General features: G+C 38.1%; 1 long non-coding RNA gene and 1 other non-coding gene across 4 annotated transcripts; both read left to right on the top strand.

The window, feature by feature from the left end:
- The first annotated feature begins 83 nt into the window (after positions 1-83).
- Positions 84-17,295, top strand: LOC118672867. 3 transcript variants are annotated; one of them, XR_004973232.1, is made up of 4 exons: positions 84-222; positions 5,026-5,102; positions 5,200-5,274; positions 16,639-17,295. It is a non-coding gene; the product is annotated as an uncharacterized LOC118672867 (long non-coding RNA). The 3 variants fall into 3 exon arrangements; XR_004973233.1 differs by lacking the exon at positions 16,639-17,295 and adding an exon at positions 9,669-10,915; XR_004973231.1 differs by lacking the exon at positions 5,200-5,274.
- A 161-nt stretch (positions 17,296-17,456) lies between these two features.
- On the top strand, positions 17,457-17,559 carry LOC118673887. The gene has a single exon (XR_004973539.1). It is a non-coding gene; the product is annotated as a U6 spliceosomal RNA (small nuclear RNA).
- The last annotated feature ends 2,778 nt before the right edge of the window (positions 17,560-20,337 follow it).

Here is a 20,337-nt window from a genome sequence, read left to right as displayed (position 1 = left end):
TAAAGGGCAACTTCCTCCGAGAGGCGCCGCCTTCTGGGACGCCTCCTCCAGGCCCGCGCCCTCCTAGGAACTGGGGGCCGGCCCCGCGCCTTCCCGCCCTCGCTCCGCTCCGCCGCCGAGTCCCGAGGGGCTGTCTAGTCTGGAAGGACGTCCCGCGCCTTCACTTCGCCAACTTCTGCTTCTTATTCTCAGCGGTTCAGGGCGGCCGAGAAACACCTCGGGGTAAGTGGACCGTTTCCCAGGGGACTGGAAAGGCCTGTGAGCTGGAACCTTCCCGGCTCACGTCTCACCAGGCGGAGTTCTAGACTCACGGCTTTGCACAGCCTCTGATACAAGAAGCAAGGGTTCTTCTCAAGCACCACCGGAGAACTTGTAAGAAAATGCAAAATGTCAACTCCCTCCCTCTCGGCCTCATCTACACACACACACACACACACACACACACACACACACACACACACACACAATTAGAAACTCTGGGAGTGGGGCCCAGCAATCTGTGTTTTCATGGCACTCCAGGTAATTCTGACACCTGCTGGAGTTTGAGAACCAAGTGTAAATTGTACCTTCCTGCAGGCAAAAAGCAGGGCCAAGGAGGGAGTGGGGAATGAAGAAAAAGAACAGAAGGAAGCAAGGGAGGGAGGGGGGGAGGGGGAAAACTTAGGGCAACCCAGGGCTGGGTTCCACACTGTGTTCCCAGCCCTGAAACTCCTGAAGACTTGATCAGCCTGTTCTTGCACCTTTAGGTTCAGTTCCTCTCCTTGACCACCTGGAAACAGTTCATTGGAAGGGGCATCTGTTCTTTTCCCACAGCCACTATTTAGCTTGGCAACCTCTGCCAAGTGCGAACCAGCTTGGGCCGAAGGGCTACCACTCATGTCTTCCTATTCTTAGCAGTTAGAGTTTCAATGACTCCTATTGACTTAACCTCCAAGGTCAAATGCACACAAGGGCCAGGCCTGAGAGAGACTTTGAAGGCTCTTCCCTCCGAAGTTAATTCTCTAGGATGTTAACACAAAGATTTCTCACACCTCACACCCAATATCTCACACCCTGCAGTCTAATCCATCCAGATATCCTCTCAATTCTACAGCTGACCCTTAAACAACATGGCTTTGAACCGCGAAGGTCCATTTATATGTAGTTGTTTTTCAATAAGTATACAGTCAGACTTTGATATACCCAGGTTTCAAATTCCTCGATTTTGATATCCACGGGGATCCTGGAACCAATCCCCTGTGGATATTGAGCATTTAGGCCACAGGGGTCCTCAAACTTTTTAAACAGGGGGCCAGTTCACTGTCCCTCAGACCGTTGGAGGGCCGGGCTATAGTTTAAAAAAACACTATGAACAAATTCCTATGCACACTGCACATATCTTATTTTGAAGTAAAAAAACAAAACGGAACAAATACAATGTTTGTATTTGCATGTGGCTCGCAGGCCGTAGTTTGAGGACCCCAGAATTTAGGGAGTCAGAAGTCATCCGTGAATTTTCTTTTGGGAGGGTTGATGCCCTAATTCCCCGTGTTGTTCAAGGGTCAATGGTACTTTCAAAATTCCTTCAATGTCCAATCATGTGTCATTCCCTCCACTGTCATCACCCACATAATTTTTCACCTGGATAATTACAATAGCCTCCTAATGCTTCTCCTTTCTTCAGAGAAAAAGCCACAAAGTCTATCACTGACAGTAGGCCCAAATTCTTCTCTACCCTCACCCAGGACAACTCTCCCCTTCCTCTCTCTGTTCCAGCCCCAGTGGCTGTTTTGCTCTTGCTAAGACCACACCATGCTCTTCCCTTAGATATTCGCATGGTTCACTCTCTAAGTCTCACTGATTTTAAATCTCCACTTAAATGATAACACCTCAGAGAGGCTTTCCTTGACCCCCTATTTAAACACCAGCCCTCATTTCTCTGCTCCTTACCCTTCATATTTCTATTGGTATCACGTAGCATCATCTGACATATATTTCTCTCTCTCTCTCCCTGCTGAGACAGAAACTCCATGAGGTCAGGGATTTTCTTTGTTGATGCTGTTTCTTTTGTTTGTTTTTCATTATTTATTTTTTCTTTAGGGGCAAGGATTTTTATTCATTATGTTCTCTGATATATCTCAAAATGCCTCGAACAGCACCTGGCACATAATAGGTACTCAGGAAATAACCACTGAATAAGTGAATGAATGAAAAAACATGTAAGACTCTGGACCCAGTAAAAGCTGTGATCTCAATGACTAAAGAGCATTTCCAAATAGCTACAGACACAATGATTTAAACTATTCAATGTGCAATTCTTTTCTCAATATTGGCTCTAAGAATTAAGCACATCTCTTCAGAGCAGTTTTCTTTTATTAATAAATTGCTATAAGTGTGCCTCAGAATACTGTTTTATTATTATTATTATTATTATTATTATTAATAAAGAAAACTAATTTGGTTCTTCTGCCAGAATATAGTTTTAGCTTGTCACCTTTTGAGAGTAGGCTTGTAACTCTGAGAGTAGGCTGAGTGTTCTGATTCATCATTCTTTGCTCATTTGCAGCATTCACAGATGGAACAGGGTACCAGGAAGGATTTGTATGGTGTAGTATTAACGAGCTTTGTAACCCAACAGTTCCAGCTTCGAATCCTAACCTGATAACTTAATAACCATTGGACCTGGTCAAGTTGCTCAACTTACCTCTCTAAGTCTCCTTATCTATTAAATGGAGCTAATAACACCTCCTGAGCTGTTATCAAAATTAAATTTGATCAGGTCTATGAGGCACTCCTGGGAACATAGTGTTCAGTAAGTGGAAGCTAGGATTGTTATTATCGATAAGAACAAGAGTGGTCAAAGAAGTAATATTTTAGAGAGAATGAAATTTTAATTGGACCTTGAAAATCATTAAGAAAGAACATCTGTTCCCTTTTTTTACCCAAACAAATAAAGCACTTTTTCCCAATCGGTTTACAGAAGAAAAAAAAATTAAGGAATTCATTATTTTAGTCGTCATATTTAACATTTGCAAATCCTATGTGGGCATTATTTTATTAATCACACACTAAAAATTAGTCTCCAAGCAATTCAATAACTTTATGAACCAGATTCAACTTCATAGGATTCAAATCAGCTAGTTTAGAAAATTTCCTAAGCAATGTTATATATTCTATTAAAATATTCTTAAAACCATTTCTTTCAGGTAAATAACACATACTAAAATAATTGCCTTTTTAATGTCTTAATTGAGATATAGTCACATAGCATGAAATTCACCCATTTAGGTTACATTTTTTAAAGGGAACAAATGAGTTAAATAGACATCTAGTACCTTTAAAATGTGTATTTTGGGATGCCCTCGCACGACATAGAACTATGAACCCCTTGGGTGCCCTGTTCTCATTGGATTTAGTGACATCTGTCTATTTGGGCAGTTAGTGACCTTGTCTATTTAACTGCCCACAAAAGAGGTACAATCTCAAACTTCTTTGAACTTCCCCAAGTACCTTGCACAGCCCCATAATATAGGAGTAGGAACTTTGCAAAAATGTGATTGATTGTAAGTTGCACAGTTATCTAATGTAATCTTCACAGAAACCCACTAAGGTAGGCACTACCATCATTGTCATTTTACAGAAGAGGAAACCAAGGTTATGAAGTTTAAAGGATTTATCTAAGATCACCGATAAGCTGGACTTATCTGACTCCAGAGCTCATCCTCTTAAGCACCATACTACTACTTTTATCTTAAATCTTGCTTTTGTTTATTTGCATAAGTAATCTAGATTTTACTATAGAAAATTAGAAACCGTTGATAAGCAAAAAGAAAAAATGGGGAAAACCACCCAAGTCTCAATATCAATACAGTATCTTTAGATAATTCCAATTACCAATAACCCCAAGTTGATTTAGATTCCTACAGATTTACATATGTGCAATTATAATTTATAATTACATATAAATTTAGTTACAATTATTTACAAAAAAATTCATACTATATATATTCTGTAATTTGTGTCATCATTTTTTCATTTTGTATATTTCCATTTAAATAAATATCTAGATCCAAGTCTATGGGAGTATAAATGCAATTTAATTCACTTATCCACCAGTAATGTATACATGCCTTTTCCCATTCCTCAATCACATTTGACATTTTCATATCTTTTATAATTTTCTTATTATCATTATTTTCATTCCTTTTAATATTTGACAATTTGGGAACAGCAATAGGTATCACACTGTATTGTTTATTTTTGAAATTCTTAATGAGAAAGATTCCTTATTTTTTCTGTGCGTTTTCTGGCTATACATGTATGTTCCTTTGTGAATTGACTGTTCTTGTACTTTTCCGTTCTATTGATTTCTTATTCTTAGTGATTTGGAAGAGCTTTCTATATATTAAAGACATTGACCCATTTACTGTGGCACACATTGCAGATTAAATACATTTTGCTTTTAAAACATATTTTCCTATGTTCTTTATTGAATTATCTTCTTAGAAAATTGTGCTAACCACAGAGAAAGTGTAAAATCAATTAAATTAGTCTGTGGTACCCTGCCATCTTTCTTAACACTCTCTTCTTTTCTTTGTACGGTTTCTAAAGAATGCCTCACCTTATCAACAATATCTTTTATAGGCTGTTGTACAAAACAGGTTAACGTTTTATAATTTGTTTTTTTAGTGAAGGTACTTTAATTATTAGCAAGACTGTTGTGATAATCTAATATGTTGTCTTTCTCAGGAGTGTAAGCTTTAGAACCTCCTTCTCATTTTGATACTAACTTGCCACATAATTTAGGGAAATAATATAAATTTTCTAAGCCTTATATTCCTTATCTTCAAAATAAGTGTGAAAATTAGAGCATATATGTAATACATTGGATGTGCATTACTATGCCTAGTACATATTTAACATTCTCTAAATGAAGCTAGCATGACAAGAAGTAATAAATGAAAAGGTATCTTATAACTGTTTAACTGTAACTATTTTAATAACATATTCATGTTTGTTTGCCTTTTATTCTTATGCTTATTATAGTACCTTTGTTTTGTGACCAGCAAATCACACTTTACAGGAGGGAAGGCATGAGGACCAATTTCAAAAAGGAAAAATAGGTACCTATTATATTTAAGTGGTATATTTGGAAAACATAAATTGTTTGTTTTCATAATACAAACTATAGAAAACTAAGCTGGATAAAATGTTTTCTAGGGATAACATACACAGACGGACTCCAACTTATGCTCATCAATGATTCTTGAGGGGAAGCTTTCAAGAGCTCTGGGGGTATGTGAAACGTATTAGAAAAAGATTTCTTCTAAAAAATTGAGAAACATTGCTTTTTCTCAACATACAATATGAATCATCACAATTTTATATAGATCTTTAGCATTGCATAAGACTTTAGACACAGAATCCATGTATTTTAGCAAAAACCAATGAAGGCTTAGAACTAAGGATGGCAAACTCTAGAACCAAAGGGGCACTGAGATGTGTAGATACAAATCTCCAAACCTGACAAAGACCAGATCAGTGCAGTTGCCCTTATAACCATATTATTGCCATAGATAAACAGACTCTAAGGATTCCTCTGAAGGCAAGGCTCGGAACTACCTTGTATTGGGCAGGTGGTTAGTTTAGTACCAGTGCACAAAGGGAAGAGTGCCACCTGCTGGACCAGCAATGATACTCCATGAGGGGGCAGGATTTATATGCTCATGCGGGACATGACACACAGCCTCTGGTCCAAATCAAATTCATATGCTTGCACTTAAATTAGTTTAACAGTCATTTAGCATTATTCAGCTATTTGTTACAAGTGTCTTATGCTCAGCTGACAAGTGAATTTACTCTTCCAGAACAGACTTTTCCTGTTGAATTAATTTTGGGAGCTAGTTCTATTATTTTATAATCCAAGCTTATATCTACTGTTTGTATCACATTTTGATGTTAATCATCATCTATTTTGTGAAGCACAGTCTTTTGATTAATTCTTCTTGGAGTTATAGTTCACTCTTTTTCTTATAGTGCAAGTCCCAACACATTAATTCTCCTAGTCAGGTATCAATAGCTGTGAAAAATAAGATACCAGCCCTAACAGGTTTAGCTCAGTGGATAGAGTGTCGGCCTGCAGACTCAAGGGTCCCAGATTCAATTCCAGTCAAGGACATGTACCTTGGTTGCGGGCACATCTCCAGTAGGGAGTGTGCAAGAGGCAGCTGATCGATATTTCAAACTCTCTATCCCTCTCCCTTCCTCTCTGTAAAAAATCAATAAAATATATTTAAAAAAATAATAAGATACCAGAGCTCTGACTATTCTGATGTCTAGAATGGGGAGATGTAAGTATTGACAGGGAAACCTCAAGGGGTGCAGGAACACTAGGACTGGTCCATCGAGGTGGGAAGGGATATTGTATCACTGACATTGTTTAGAATGCCTGTACCTGATGATAAAAGTAAGGCAAGCTGACTTAGTTTTATCATTGCTTTTTTGTTCTCTACAGACAGTGCACCTCTCATTGTTTAAACCAAGGGTAGACCACTTGCACAGCATCCCCCAATATAACTCCAAATATTTCCAGTTACAAATGGTGTGGGCAGGTAGGGCAGAGATGTCCAGATATATCTGACATATGGTAGCAATCATCTCAGGTAGAAACTATAGTTTACCTTTGACCCTGCTGTTTGGCTTATGTAACCTATTTGTTTTGTTTAACAATAGACAGGTTATTTTGATTTTCTGAATTATATAAATCACCCCATTCGATTAAATACCTATTGATTTTAATGTGAATATCCCATTGGTTGTGGTCATACTGGTCTTAGAAAGCACATTTTCCTTTACCTGGGAAGGACAGTACAATTATCCCAAGGTCAGAGGGCTCCAGTTAACGTGTCCCGGTTGACTCAGTGTTCTGGAGACCCAAAACAAAAACTGTAATTTAGATAACATGCCTAAGTTTAACCCAGGTTCCTCATTCCAGACCCAAGGGCTCTAGATAATGTGTTTCTGTCAATTCAGTGACCCCGAGACCCAAAACTATAATTAACATGCTGCTTCTGCTTCTGTAAACTGCTTTTTTGCAAACCAGGTTCCTCATTCCAAACCTTGAGATGTAATCAATACCTTTATGATTTTTGCCTATATAAGTCTGGTTTTTCGACCATCTTATCACTATGAGATTTGGGGAATGGCCCCTCATAGTCCCAGATTGCAATAAAATTCGACTTCTTGAGGCGTCCTTCTGTGATTTGCGGGGTACATTACAACATATCTGCCTCGCATATGAGAAAAATATATAACCTCTTGTACATTGGTTTGATTCATTGTACCTGCTTAAAACTGTCTTCATCCACACTACCTTAAATTCCTTTTCTCATTTTGACCTTGTACCGATCTGCAGTTCATTTAGATTACAAATGATAAAGCTATCATAGGAAATACTTCAAGGCGAATCCATTTAATCAGATTACAGGCTCCTAAAATTTAGCTAAAAATCAGCTCATGGCAGGAACAACAGTTTTGAAGGAGAAAAGCATAATCTAGGCCAGTGATGGCGAACCTATGACACACGTGTCAGAGGTGACATACGAACACTTTATTTTGGTTGGTTTTTCTTTGTTAAATGGCATTTCAATATATAAAATAAATATCAAAAATATAAATCTTTGTTTTACGATGGTTGCAAAGATCAAAAAATTTCTATATGTGACACGGCACCAGAGTTAAGTTAGGGTTTTTCAAAATGCTGACACGCCGAGCTCAAAAGGTTCGCCATCACTGCTCTAGGCGCATGAAAGCCTTTAAATACATTTGGTGAGTCTATTTCCAAACAGGCCAATCAGGATCTTGCCCGGGATTTCTATTTTAGCAATTGAAAAAGACTGTGGGCTTGATAAGCTGGTAGGATATGAATGCTGAGCTGCTTAGTGGACATTCCTCCACCAGAAACAGAGCCTCTGATTGAAAGAAAGGAATTCTCTGATGACATTGTGTTAGTCCAGTCCTGGCTTGCCCAGTTATATGAAAGAATAAATGCTCCCCTTTTTGTTATGTAAATTTGAATTGGATTTCTGTCTTCCCAACCAAAAACATTTTGACCAATATAAGGCTTTAAGTATAGGGTTTATATACAAGATTAAAACATTCTATAACTATCCTGTATCCTTTTATATAATTGGTTAAAGCAAATATAAGTAGACATTGCTTTCTATGAGTGATTTACAGCATATGCCAACCAACGGCAGTTAGCACAATATATAACAATTCACTCTTCTTTTCTTAGTCATTTTTCATTCTCTGTAGTCAGTTCTGAAAGTGATTTCTTTTCATTCTAGACATTTGATGAAATATTGTCTCATTCCAATTCAGATTTTAAATCAGCTCAGATTTTAGCAAGAGAATTAGCAGTCCTTTGGCATATCATGACCTAAATGTATATAGAGTCCCTTATTAGTCTCATCTTATTCATTTTTTAAAACATTAGATTCATGAAATTCACATTTTTATTTCAAGTCATGCTGTAATTAAATTAGGAAGCATGGCAGAGTTTGGATTAGAACTAAATCAGATTTGCAGAAATTCTGCAGCCTTAATAGCTAAGTTTTACATGGTTTTTATTAAAGTTATAGCCACATAAATTATATCACTTAATCCTAGAATTCTTGGAAATTAACTACTGCAAGAGCAATAACGTTAGCTTAGAGAGAGCCCAGTGTAGATAAACTAAATAGTATTGAGAAAGCTGCCCTGAAAGTGTAGTATCAGGAGAAAACCACCTGGAGAACAAGGTGGCATTGGCCTCCTGGGTTTTCTATGTTTATATGTTTGCTAAGGCTGATGCACTATCATCTCCATGGCTATGACTTGGCCTCTGATGCCCAGAACAGCACCAGGCTTATGGTCAGCCCCACTCAAGAAAGGCTTGTTGAATGAACGAATGTTCTACATAGACACAAGTCTTTGGTGTGACAAGACTTTTCCTGTAATTGCTATAAGGTTCTAAGACATAGTCATTGTGGTAGGCTAAACCAGAGGAATTTTTTTTCAAGTTTAATATTGAAGAAAATGAGATCAGAAGAGGTAAAATGACATGCCAAAACAGAGATGGGGTAATAAATCAGCTAACAAACATTTATGGAATACCCACTACTGGATAAATGTTTGGCCCTGTCTCAGATAATGGGGGGCACAGCAGAGTATCAGATAGCCAAAGTCTCTCCTTCAAAAGAGCTTATCTTCCAGTGGGGACACGTGAATAAATAATTTCAGGTCCTGATCATAGTGTTGCTCTGTGTAAATACTAACATAGAAAGTTGTGGTGGAGAATGATGGAAGGTGGGGAGAGACGTAGTTGAATTAGTAGATAAAGCACGGGGCTCTCTAAGAACTCTCACATGAGCTGAGCCCTGAGTAAGAGGACACATCTACACCAATGTATGGAGGAAGAATATTCCAAGTGTAAGTTCAAAGTGCTTGAGGCAAAGAAAAACAACCATAGCACTTCAACTGGAATGAAGAGGAGAGAAAATGACAGAGAAGAAGTTAGGTAGGCAGGTACCCCACACTGTAGAGCCCTGTGTATCAGGAAAAGGAATTGGGTTTTATTACAGAGGGTGAGGAGACACCATTTAAAAGGTTTTGAGAAGAGGAGTCATATAGCCCACTTTTCATTCTAGGAAAATCACAAAGACTACTGTGTGAAGAATGGACTAGAATGAGAAAGAGAGGAGGTTCTGAGACTGACTGGAAGGCTGTCCTAGTAATCCAGGCTAGATGGTGGTCACTTGGACTAAGGTATAGCAGTAACTGGATTCAAGACTTGTTTTGTAAGTATCTGTAGGACTTTCTGATAGGCTGTGGCCAGAGCATCATTGGTTAGAGCATCATTCTGATACACCAAGGACTTTCTGCTGGATGCATGTGAGCATTTAGGAAAATGAAGATACCACTTACAGTAATGGAAGCAACTCTGGGAAGAGTGAATTGGAAGAAGAGGAGAAATGCTTCATTCTCCTTCGGACATGTTAAGTTTGAGAGTTCGGGTAGAAAAGAGAGGAGAACTGAGTTCAGAGCCTGGAGCACTGCAAGAGGTCTGCTGAGGAGGAGGAGCCAGAAAGGGGCTGAGAAAGAGCTGCCGGGCGAGTCAGAGGAAAATCCAGAGTCCGACTTCACAGATGTCTACGCAGGCGACCTTAATAAGAATTGTTTCTTATCAGTGTGGGAATGGGAGAATAAAAGTCTGACTGAAGTTTAAGGAGGAGAGAATAGGAGGTGAGGACAAAAAGTAGCTTTCAGAAATTTTTTCCATTATGTGAGAAAGAAAAATGGAGTGGTGGTTGGAAGCAGAAGGGGGACCCGGAGAGATATGTCGGCTGCTGATAGAAACAATCCAGGAGAAGGGAAGAAATGGGAGATGAAGGAGAGCAAGGTAATAATGAAGGTACACAGCCACGTGGAAGGATTGGACTTTGGCCTTGATAGAAGAAGGATGCATCTTCCCTAACTCAAGGGCAAGACAGGGACCCAGGTTCAGATGCAGGTGGGCTGCAGGATTTGGTAAGGAGTTGAATCCAATTTTCCCAAATTCTACTCCAGAGTGAAAAGTAACCACATAGCCTCCGTCAGAATCATGAAGCTGTATTTGTTGTATTGGACACAATAGCTTTTGAAAGATGTGACTTGGTTGATTTATAGTGTGAAAATATTCTGCAAACCTGGTCATTTAAGTTTAGTGGTACGCAAATGTCATTATCTAGTTAAATGAATTCTTATAGCACTAAGCTTGTTTTGAGTGCACAGCCCTCATTTTTCAGTTTGAATCAAGAATGAAGTCAACAGCCCAGCCAGTGTCGACCTATGAACCAGGAGATTATGGTTCAATTTCTGGTCAGGGCACAAACCCAGTTGCGGGTTCAATCCCCAGTGTGACACATGCAGGAGGCAGCCAATCAAGGATTCTCTTCTTGTCATTGATGTTTCTATCTGTCTCCCTCTCCCTTTCTCTCTGAAATCAATACAAAAACATGTTTTTAAAAATAATAATGAACACACTGAGAAGTGGAAAGAAGCAGGATCTTTGAAGTCATTGTTGAGCCACTGAATTAACTCTCTGATGACCTTACATCAAATTTTTTTGTTATGTGAGTTAATACATACATTGAATTCTAAAGCTGTTTTTTGTTGACTTCTGTCACTTATCACTGACAGCATTTTAACTGGTATGGTATTTTATTGCAACAACTGGTAGCCATCTGGAAAAAAAGACCCTCAAACATAACATAAAAATAGATTCCTGATAGATGAAAATATAATTTAAAAAGTCCTGCTCAAAGCTATGGGAAAATTCTTCTATAATCTTAAATTAGCGAAAGCAGTTCCAAGTACAACACAAAAGAGTTGAGGCTCCATCTGTATGGAATAATTGTTGAATAAACCATGATACTTTAAGACATGTTGCAATGTTTATGTGGGGAAAAAAGAGGATACCAAACACATACACACTATATGTACGTTGTATAAGACTATGGCTCTGTGTCCATTGGGTTCTTTTTGTTTTACTATGAAATTTCTTACCTATTTGATTTTTTAAAAATGTCAATTTTATTATCAATATAATGCAACATAAAGAAACCCTGGAGAACCTATAAGGAAAGATTGATAACTCGTATAAATATTTAAAATTCTTCATTTAAAAAGAGCATTACAAGACAAAAGACAAATTAAATGTTGGAAAAAATTGCAATTTGAACCAGAGATGAAAGGCTAATTTCCCCAATACATCAAGGATTCCTTTATATCTATTAAAAAACACCACCACCAAAATAGAAAGTGATAAAGGATATTAATAAGTATGTTGGCAAACAAATGGCTCTTAAATATAGAAAAAAATGCTCAATTTACTCATAAAAAGAGGACTTCACATTAAAGCAGTACTGAAATATTATTTCTTGGATCACATCTTCCGTTGGGAAAAGTGTGGGAAACAGGCCATCGGAGACATAGCTGGCCACAGCGTAAATTGATACAACTGAGGGGTAATTTGCATATCCATCAACATTAAAAATGTGCATCCTTTTTGAGAAAGCAGTTCTGCTTTAGGAATGTATCCTGTAGAATTATGTGTACACTTGTAAAATGACCTTTGTACAAGGTCATTCTTTTTGCATTACTTGTGAAAAGATGTTTTACTGTTCTCAAAGCGATTATAGTCTTTATTCCTAACCCTGGCTTGAGAAAAAAGAGGGCTTGTCAATAATAGATGAATATGAGCATGACTCCTGTGGTCTTTCTATTGGATGTGCCTTACTGACAGGTTTCTCAGGAGATGAAGGCAACCACTTTCTTAGAATCATAGGTTCATGGTTTGGCCTTGGCTCAAGTAGAGAAAATGATGCAGAACCATTAGCAGAATAGCCTGCTGAGCCACTAGAGACAAGAATGCTCAGTAAAGATTCTCTAGTCTGGGTAGCCCTCAACAGCAGAATTGCCTTGAATTCGTTGCTTGCAGCCCAGGGAGGAAAGCAAATAGTCTCTATCTTATCAGAGTCAAAACCATAACAGACAGGGGAGAGATTTCACTAAATTAAGGACACTTATTAGGGGCAATTAAGTACATTGCTTCGCACATCAAAAAAGCACTCAAATAGCTATTTAATTTGCTGCACTTAACACGTTATAAGACTATTAAATATATGAAAATCTTCAGCACTAAACCATGTCCCCTCCAAGCACAAAATTCACCACACAGATCTAATGCTACTTCTCAAATAAATGTCAGCCTTGAAATAATCCGTTTTCTCAGAATTGTCCAAGAGTCATTTTTTTTATTCTAGTGCCCTTGGACCTTGCATCTCCATTTTCTGTTTTTCATCTTCTGGAGCCTGGCTTGAATTACTATTTGATGAAAATGGCGAGCTGCAGATTTTTTACTTCACATCTAACAGTACCCTCAGTGAGGATGACAGCCGGTATATATAACTATGCAAATTATATTACTATATTATATTAATTGTGATGAGTCCAGAGTAGCTCGGTAATTACAGATCAGGGTCACTAGCCTATCTACCAAGAACACGCTGAATAATAAAATAGGTACCACTTATTAGCCATCTATCATGTCTAGTCATTTCAGATGCATGTGCTTTCAGCCTTGCAGCCTGGCTGCAGGTGAGTCTATGCAGCCCTATTTTATAGTTTAGCAAATGAGGTTGTCCCTCACCACCAAATTAAACAACTACAAAGTGACAGAACTTGATAGAAACTCTATTTTTTTCTGACTCAGAAGCCTATGCTCTTAATGCACTGAGATTTTGTCACGCACGACTGCTTTTCATTTTAATATACACATTTGCACTCGGTGTTTTTTTATCGGAAACTAGGAATTAAGGCCGTTTTCTTGATACTGTGGCTCAGTGAGCTGAATGGATACAATTAAGGGAGCATTTCATTACAAGAAAACTTGCCATGAGTTTTAAGTAATTTTAACACTTCCAAGACACATTTAAATTATTTTTCAAATAACAACTTTATGTTTTAGTTGATAAGCTATGCAAATTTTTCAGACATTACTTATTGAATTCTGGCAGGTTTTAATTTCCCCCCCAAACATAAAGAAATATACAAAATAATTTCTTAAACTCATTTCTTAATCATTAGTATTAAGAAAAATTTTAGTTTTTATCATCACATAATTTGTAATGGACAGAAAATATTCCTCAGGTATTAGAAAATGTGTGTTCAGAAACATACATTCTTTCATTTATTTTTTTATAATATCTATGTGAAGTAGGTACTGTTATCACTACTTTAGAGATGAAAAATTTGAGGCTAGGAGATTTGAAAGTCATATAGCAAGCATTTGATTAAATTGGGGTGTTTTACGCATTATTTCAGAATATAGGGAAATGTTTACAATATAATAAGATTTAAACTATATACTGGTAAAAAATTGCAATTGTAGATAATTCAAAAAGGCCTATAACCTATTGGTATAAGTATATTAGCCCAACTTTTCTTTCTCATTAGCCCCTCGCTGTGTCTCCCCAGTCTTCCGCCAGGCATTCCATTCCCACAGCATCCAAGTTACTCCTGGTGTCACCTTGTCCAGAGCAATTGGGTTGAAATTTCTTCAGCCTCCAAGATCAGTCCTATTATTAAACTAGAGGCCTGGTGCACGAAATTCGTGCACTCGGGGGGGGGGGGCCTGCACCCTCAGCCCGACCTGCACCCTCATGCAGTCTGGGAGCCATCAGTTGGACATCTTAGCACTGCTGCAGAGGCGGGAGAGGCCCCTGCCACCACCCCTGAGCTTGCCAGCCATGAGGGCTCAGGGCTTCTGGCTGAGCAGAGCTCCCCCTGTCGGAGTGCACTGACCACCAGGGGGCAGCTCCTGCATTGAGCGTCTGCCCCCTGGTGATAAGTGCACATCATAGCAACCTGTCGTTGTGCTGTTATATTTTCATGTTAGCCTTTTATTATATAGGATGTGGTCTGAAATTTTCTGCACTTCTTGGCTTTGTCACTTGAACCGACACCAAAATATTCTCTAACTGTCCATGGAGAAGCAATGTTGCCCGACTTCTACTAACTTTGCTAGTAATTTTTCTCTCCTTTCATTATTTTTGGGGGGGCCATATGTACCTCAAAATCAACATCTTATTATATGCGGCCCTATTTTTAAATTTTCTTTCTTAGGTATATAGTAAGTAGTCATATTTCCTTGCCATTTATTGACTGACTTGTTTACCGATAGTGACTTCATCTCTTTAATTAGATTATAAATTCCTTAGGAGAAGAGGCTAGGTTTTTTTCTTGAGCATTCCCTATAGAATTATAGTATAAATTTACCATAAGCATACAGTATGAACTCAGGAAATTATCAATGCAGTCTCAAAAATTCAATAAGGAACAAATCATGGAATAGATAACTTTGAGACTCAGCAAGAAATTCTTTGACCCTTATAGGGTGGGACCTTATATGTGGTTCCCCATTGATCCCCACACCACCATGATCCAGTCCGGCCAAAAATAGTGACAATTTGTTCTGGGCTCTGCTGACCTGGAAAATTCCTCCCCCATTTGGGCCGCTGAGGCTGCTGAACCTGAGACATGCTTCCTTAAGGAAAAAGGCAGGTGGAGGCATTGGGGTGCTATAGTCAATATGTACTGCCGTGTATCCTGGGTCAATTTTATGTGTATTCTTTCTTAAGTGAAAATGAAAATAATCTTGCCTTAGCCAGTTTGGCTCAGTGGATAGAGCGTTGGCCTGCGGTTCGATTCTGTTCAAGTGCACATGCCTGGGTTACAGGCTCAATCCCCAGTGCGGGGCGTGCAGGAGGCAGCCAATCAGTGATTCTCTCTCATCATTGATGTTTCTACCTCTCTCTCCCTCTTCCTTCCTCTCTGAAATCAATCAACATATATTAAAAAATAATAATCTCAACCAACTTGTCATTCTCACCAAGACTTAAACCTGGATCAGCCTTTGTGGTCTGACCTAGCTTGTCAGGTACGACTTTTATAAGACCTTTATATGCATTTCATCTAATCCCCACAAAACAAGGAATGATGTAGCAAAGGCACTGAGTGCTCACCAATGACTACCTAACCTCCTCTACATTTCCTAGCCTCCCTTGCAGGTAGATTGGGGCCATATGACTAGTTTTGGCCAATGAATTGAGTAGTAATCTCATTTGTTTCTTTCAAGCCAAGGAAATGAAAAGCTGGTATGCCTCCCCCATGTCCATCCGTCTTCCTGCTATAACGATCTTGGATTGGAAGCTATTAGTCACAGTAGGGAGGACAGTTACCACAGCCACAGGGAAATCTATGAGAGCAAAAAACATAATTTCATTGTGTGAAACCACTGAGGTGTTAGAAATTATTGCTGTGGCATAGCCTATCCTGTCCTGATTGACATAGACGATATTCAGAAAATATAATAACTAGTACCAAATGGACACTGACCTATCAGGATGAGTGCAATGACCAGCCAGAATAGACATTGGCTATAAATAACAGGCATGGCCATATGAATCCAGGCCAATTGAACATCCCGGAAAACAACCCTACAAATGTATCCCAATTTTATGCTTGATGAAATGGAACTTCACAGAGGGCCCAGGAGCCTGCCTAAAATCAATACTTGTGATAGGCAATCCAGCTCTGTTTGATACAAAGCCCACGCACGGTCTTTCCAGCTCAACACTCTGTGTTTTCTGCTTGTTGAATATGTCTGAGTGACCTCCACACCTTATCAAAAGTTAGGCTGCAACAGAACTATCCAAATAGCTTAATTGTTTATCTAAGCCATGGCAGTACGGCCCAGTAGCGTATGTTTATTATTGTTGAGTGTTTTTTAACTTGCACACACTCTTGTTTCTGTAAAGACTGTCAACAATATATCTTGCCTTTTCTTTTAATTTTTCCTTCTGTCATTATTTGTCATTAACCCTGAACTGTGTGTGTGTTTTTTTTTAAATCGGTACACCCAACTTTATGATGTAATAAATATTTAAAAGGCAAGAGAAAGTTAAATTGGATTAAATGTTTGGCTTTTGGCAGAGTTCTTTTGCTCCTGCTGCTCTTTTTTCTTTTTCTGCTGCTCATTCTTTATTTAAATTCATAAGTCTCTTTTCTCCATGACAGGATAATCATCTCCACAGCAACTATTCTATCACAAAGGACGGGACGGTGCCTGTGAGTGAGGAGTGATCAGCAGGAGCTGAGCAACACTTAAGCAGCAGAGATTCTATTTTCATACAAATATCTCTAATTATAATAAGCTAAGGAAGAAATATATCATTCTTCCCCTCACCGCCTCCTCCAATACAAGCAGAGCTATCGCTACATAGTTTCTCACAAAAATAGGGTGCCTCCGGCTACAGACAGACTTAATAAGAGCATATCCCTATGTAGAGATGATCGCCACCTCTTATTGCAAGGCATGCAAGACCTTACTGAAGGGTCAGGGATAATACAATGAATATCACATTAAGAGTAATAGATCACAGGCTACTAGATAATTGCTCAGGGCCTACAAGCTCACCTGATGCTCCTAGAGAAAGTTTCATAAGCCTCTACATCTAGTTTCTGACATGGCTACATGTGCAGAAGCTGGCTTTACCCCTAGAAGGCCAGTTATCCTTAGGCACAGTGCCTAAGGCCCATAATACTTTTAGCGACCCATGAACATGTGGAATTTTTTTTTAATGGATACAATTATAATAAATATGTGTAAATTATAATAATGAATCGAGCCTGGATTATATGTCACAATCATAAAATAAAATGTGTATATGTCTATAGAGCAGAATAATGAAATAAAAAATAGATGCACACATACTATACAGTCAATTGAGTATTTACCAAGGTGCAAAGTCAATTCAATGGGATAGGGAAGTCTTTTAAACAAATGGTGTTGGAACAACTGGGAAAATGTATGAAAAAAAATAAAAACCTTGAGTATTTTCTTTGGCAGCACATACTACAATTGGAATGATACAGAAAAGAATAGTATGGCCTTTGTACGGGGATGATATGCAAATTCATGAAGCAGTCCATATTTTTCAGAAAGTTGATCTTACATGTTCTCACCACACAAAAAATAGTAACTATATAAGGTAATGGAAATGTTAATTAGCTTGATTGTGTTACTATCTTTATAATGTTTACATACATTTTTAATTAGACCAATCTGATTAAGTAATAGACAAAAACCTTAACAGACACCAAGAAGATATACAGTTGGCAACTAAGTATGAAAATATGATCAATATCATATGTCATTAAGCAATTGCAAATTAAAACAATAATGAGATACCAATGCCACCTATTAGAATGAACATCTAAATGTTGGTGAGGGTGTGAGACCAACAGGAATTCTCACTCATTGCTCATGGGCATGCAAAATGGTACAGTCACTTGAGAAGGCTGTTTGACAGTTTCTTACAAAACTAACATCTTCTACCATATGATCAAGCAATCATACACCTTGATATTTACTTAAATGAGTTGAAAGGTTATGTCCACACAAAAACCTGCACATGGATGTTTATAGCAGCTTTATTCATTAATTGCAAAAACATGGAAGCAACCAAGATGCCCTTCAGTAGGTGAATGGATAAATAAACTCTGGTATATCCAGACAATAGAATGTTATTCAGCGCTCAAAAGAAATGAGCTGTCAAGCCTTGAGAAGACATGGAAGAACCTTAAATGCATATGACTAAATGAAAGAAACCAATCTGAAAAGGCCACATATTATATGATTCCAACTATATAACATTCCGGAAAAGGCAAAACTGCAGAGACAGTACATCAATGGTTGTCAGGGATTTGGGGGAGGGAGGGATGAATAGGGAGAACATAGAGGAATTCTAGGGCATTGAAACTACAACATATAAAGAACTCCTACAAATCAAAAACAAAAGAAAAAAACCACACAATTAAAACATAGGCAAAAGACTTGACCAGACATTTCACAAAAGTAGGCATACAAGTGGCTAATAAGCACATGAAAAGGTACTCAACATTATTAGTCATCAGGGAAATATTAAAACCACATTGAAATTCCACTTCACACCCACTAAAATGGCTAAAACTAAGAAGACTGACAACATCAATTGTTGCTGAATGTGTAGTGCAGCGGAACTGTCACACACTGCTGGTGGGTGTATAACATGATACAGCCTCCTTGCATTATTGGGAGCTTTTAATAAATTACACCCGCCTAATGACTGAGCAGTTCCACTCCTGGCTTATCCAAAAGAATGAAAATATATATTCACAAAAATGTAACCAAGAATGTTAATGGCAGCTTTATTTCTAACAACCAAAAACTGGAAACAAATACAAATGTCTGTCAACAAGATTATGGATTTTTTTTTAAAAAAAGTACATTTATACAAAGGAATATTAATCCATGTTAAAGGGAAGGAACTACTAATACAACAATATGAATGAATCTCTAAACCATTGCACAGAGTAAGCAAATCAGACAGAAAATAACACTTACTGTTTAATTCCATTTATTTGACTTCAAGAGCAGACAAACTCACTGATGATGACAGAAATTATAATAAAATTGCCTATTTGGGAAGGGAGAGTGACTGAAGGAGGACATGAAGGGACTTGCTAGGGGTGGTGGAAGTGTCTTATATCTTGATTGGGCAGTGGTTACATGAATATACACACTTGTTAAGACTAATCCAATTATATACTTAGCATATATTGCATTTTGTTGCATGTAAATTTAACTTTTATAGAAAGGTCACCAGATAATTACCTTACACTGGTTAAGCAAGACATATCATTTATGAATCTTTTTCATTTTCTTTCCCCCTATGCCTAGAAGAGTATTCAGAACACAACGTGTGCTCAATATATGTTTGAGAAAAGTTAAACAAATGAACCAATTGTTTAGGCAGGTATAGGCATACAGTGAGACGTTCACGTAGCTTCTTTTAGGCATGTGTTGAATTTCCTTACACAGAAAAGGGCCTTCCTTCTGTGCTTTTCATAGACTGTCAATGACTGCTCTAGCTTTGAGCAAAGTAACTCTCTTTGGCAGTCAATCTACATGTAAGTGTACACATGTGCGTGTCTCCTTTGTCTAATCAATTGTTTTGGGTTGTTCTCCTGTGTGATATAACTGTTTAAATGGACTAATCGTCTTGAAAAAAATTGTCTTATCACATAAATGTATAGTAAAAATAAACTGAAAACTAAACCACAAGTACTTTTGAGAAAGATATCTTTGCTCAATTAATTAATGCTTTTCAAGATAATTTCCCCTCAAAAATAGAGGAATGTCTGCAGTTATTCCATATTGTGTATTTTTTGTTCCAAGACTGTTTCTAAACTAAAACATTTATTATGAGAAATATTTCTTCCACTAATAATTTTAAAGTTTTGAAAAATAAAAAAAAATTATATATTTATAGATTGATAATTTATGTTATGCTAATGTGAAAAAAAATCTTTTTTTTTCTTAAATGTACATCCTTAAAATAAAGTAACTTTTGGTATCTATATATATATATCAGCCCAAGCGACCATTATGACTGAATGACCGGAACAACCAGAATGACTGGACGACTGGCCGGTAGCTATGATGTGCACTGACCCAGACCTTGCTGCTGGTGCCCTGACAGCCCTGAATCTGGTTCGCCCGCACCCCAGACCCAGACCGGAGGGAAAAGGGAGCCCAATTCTTGGTGGAATCAACTGTTGGTTAGCTTGCTGCTGGGGCCAATCTCCTGCAGTCCCTCCCCTGAGCCAGCTACGCCCCCCCTCCCCCTGCCATTGGCCCTGATCGCTGGCCAGGCTGAGGGACCTCACCCATGC

The sequence above is a fragment of the Myotis myotis genome, unplaced genomic scaffold, assembly GCF_014108235.1.
Source record: "Myotis myotis isolate mMyoMyo1 unplaced genomic scaffold, mMyoMyo1.p scaffold_m19_p_18, whole genome shotgun sequence".
Lineage (NCBI taxonomy): Eukaryota > Metazoa > Chordata > Mammalia > Chiroptera > Vespertilionidae > Myotis > Myotis myotis.
The sequence above is the reverse complement of the archived record's forward strand: the minus strand, read 5'-3'. Positions and strand labels throughout refer to the sequence as shown.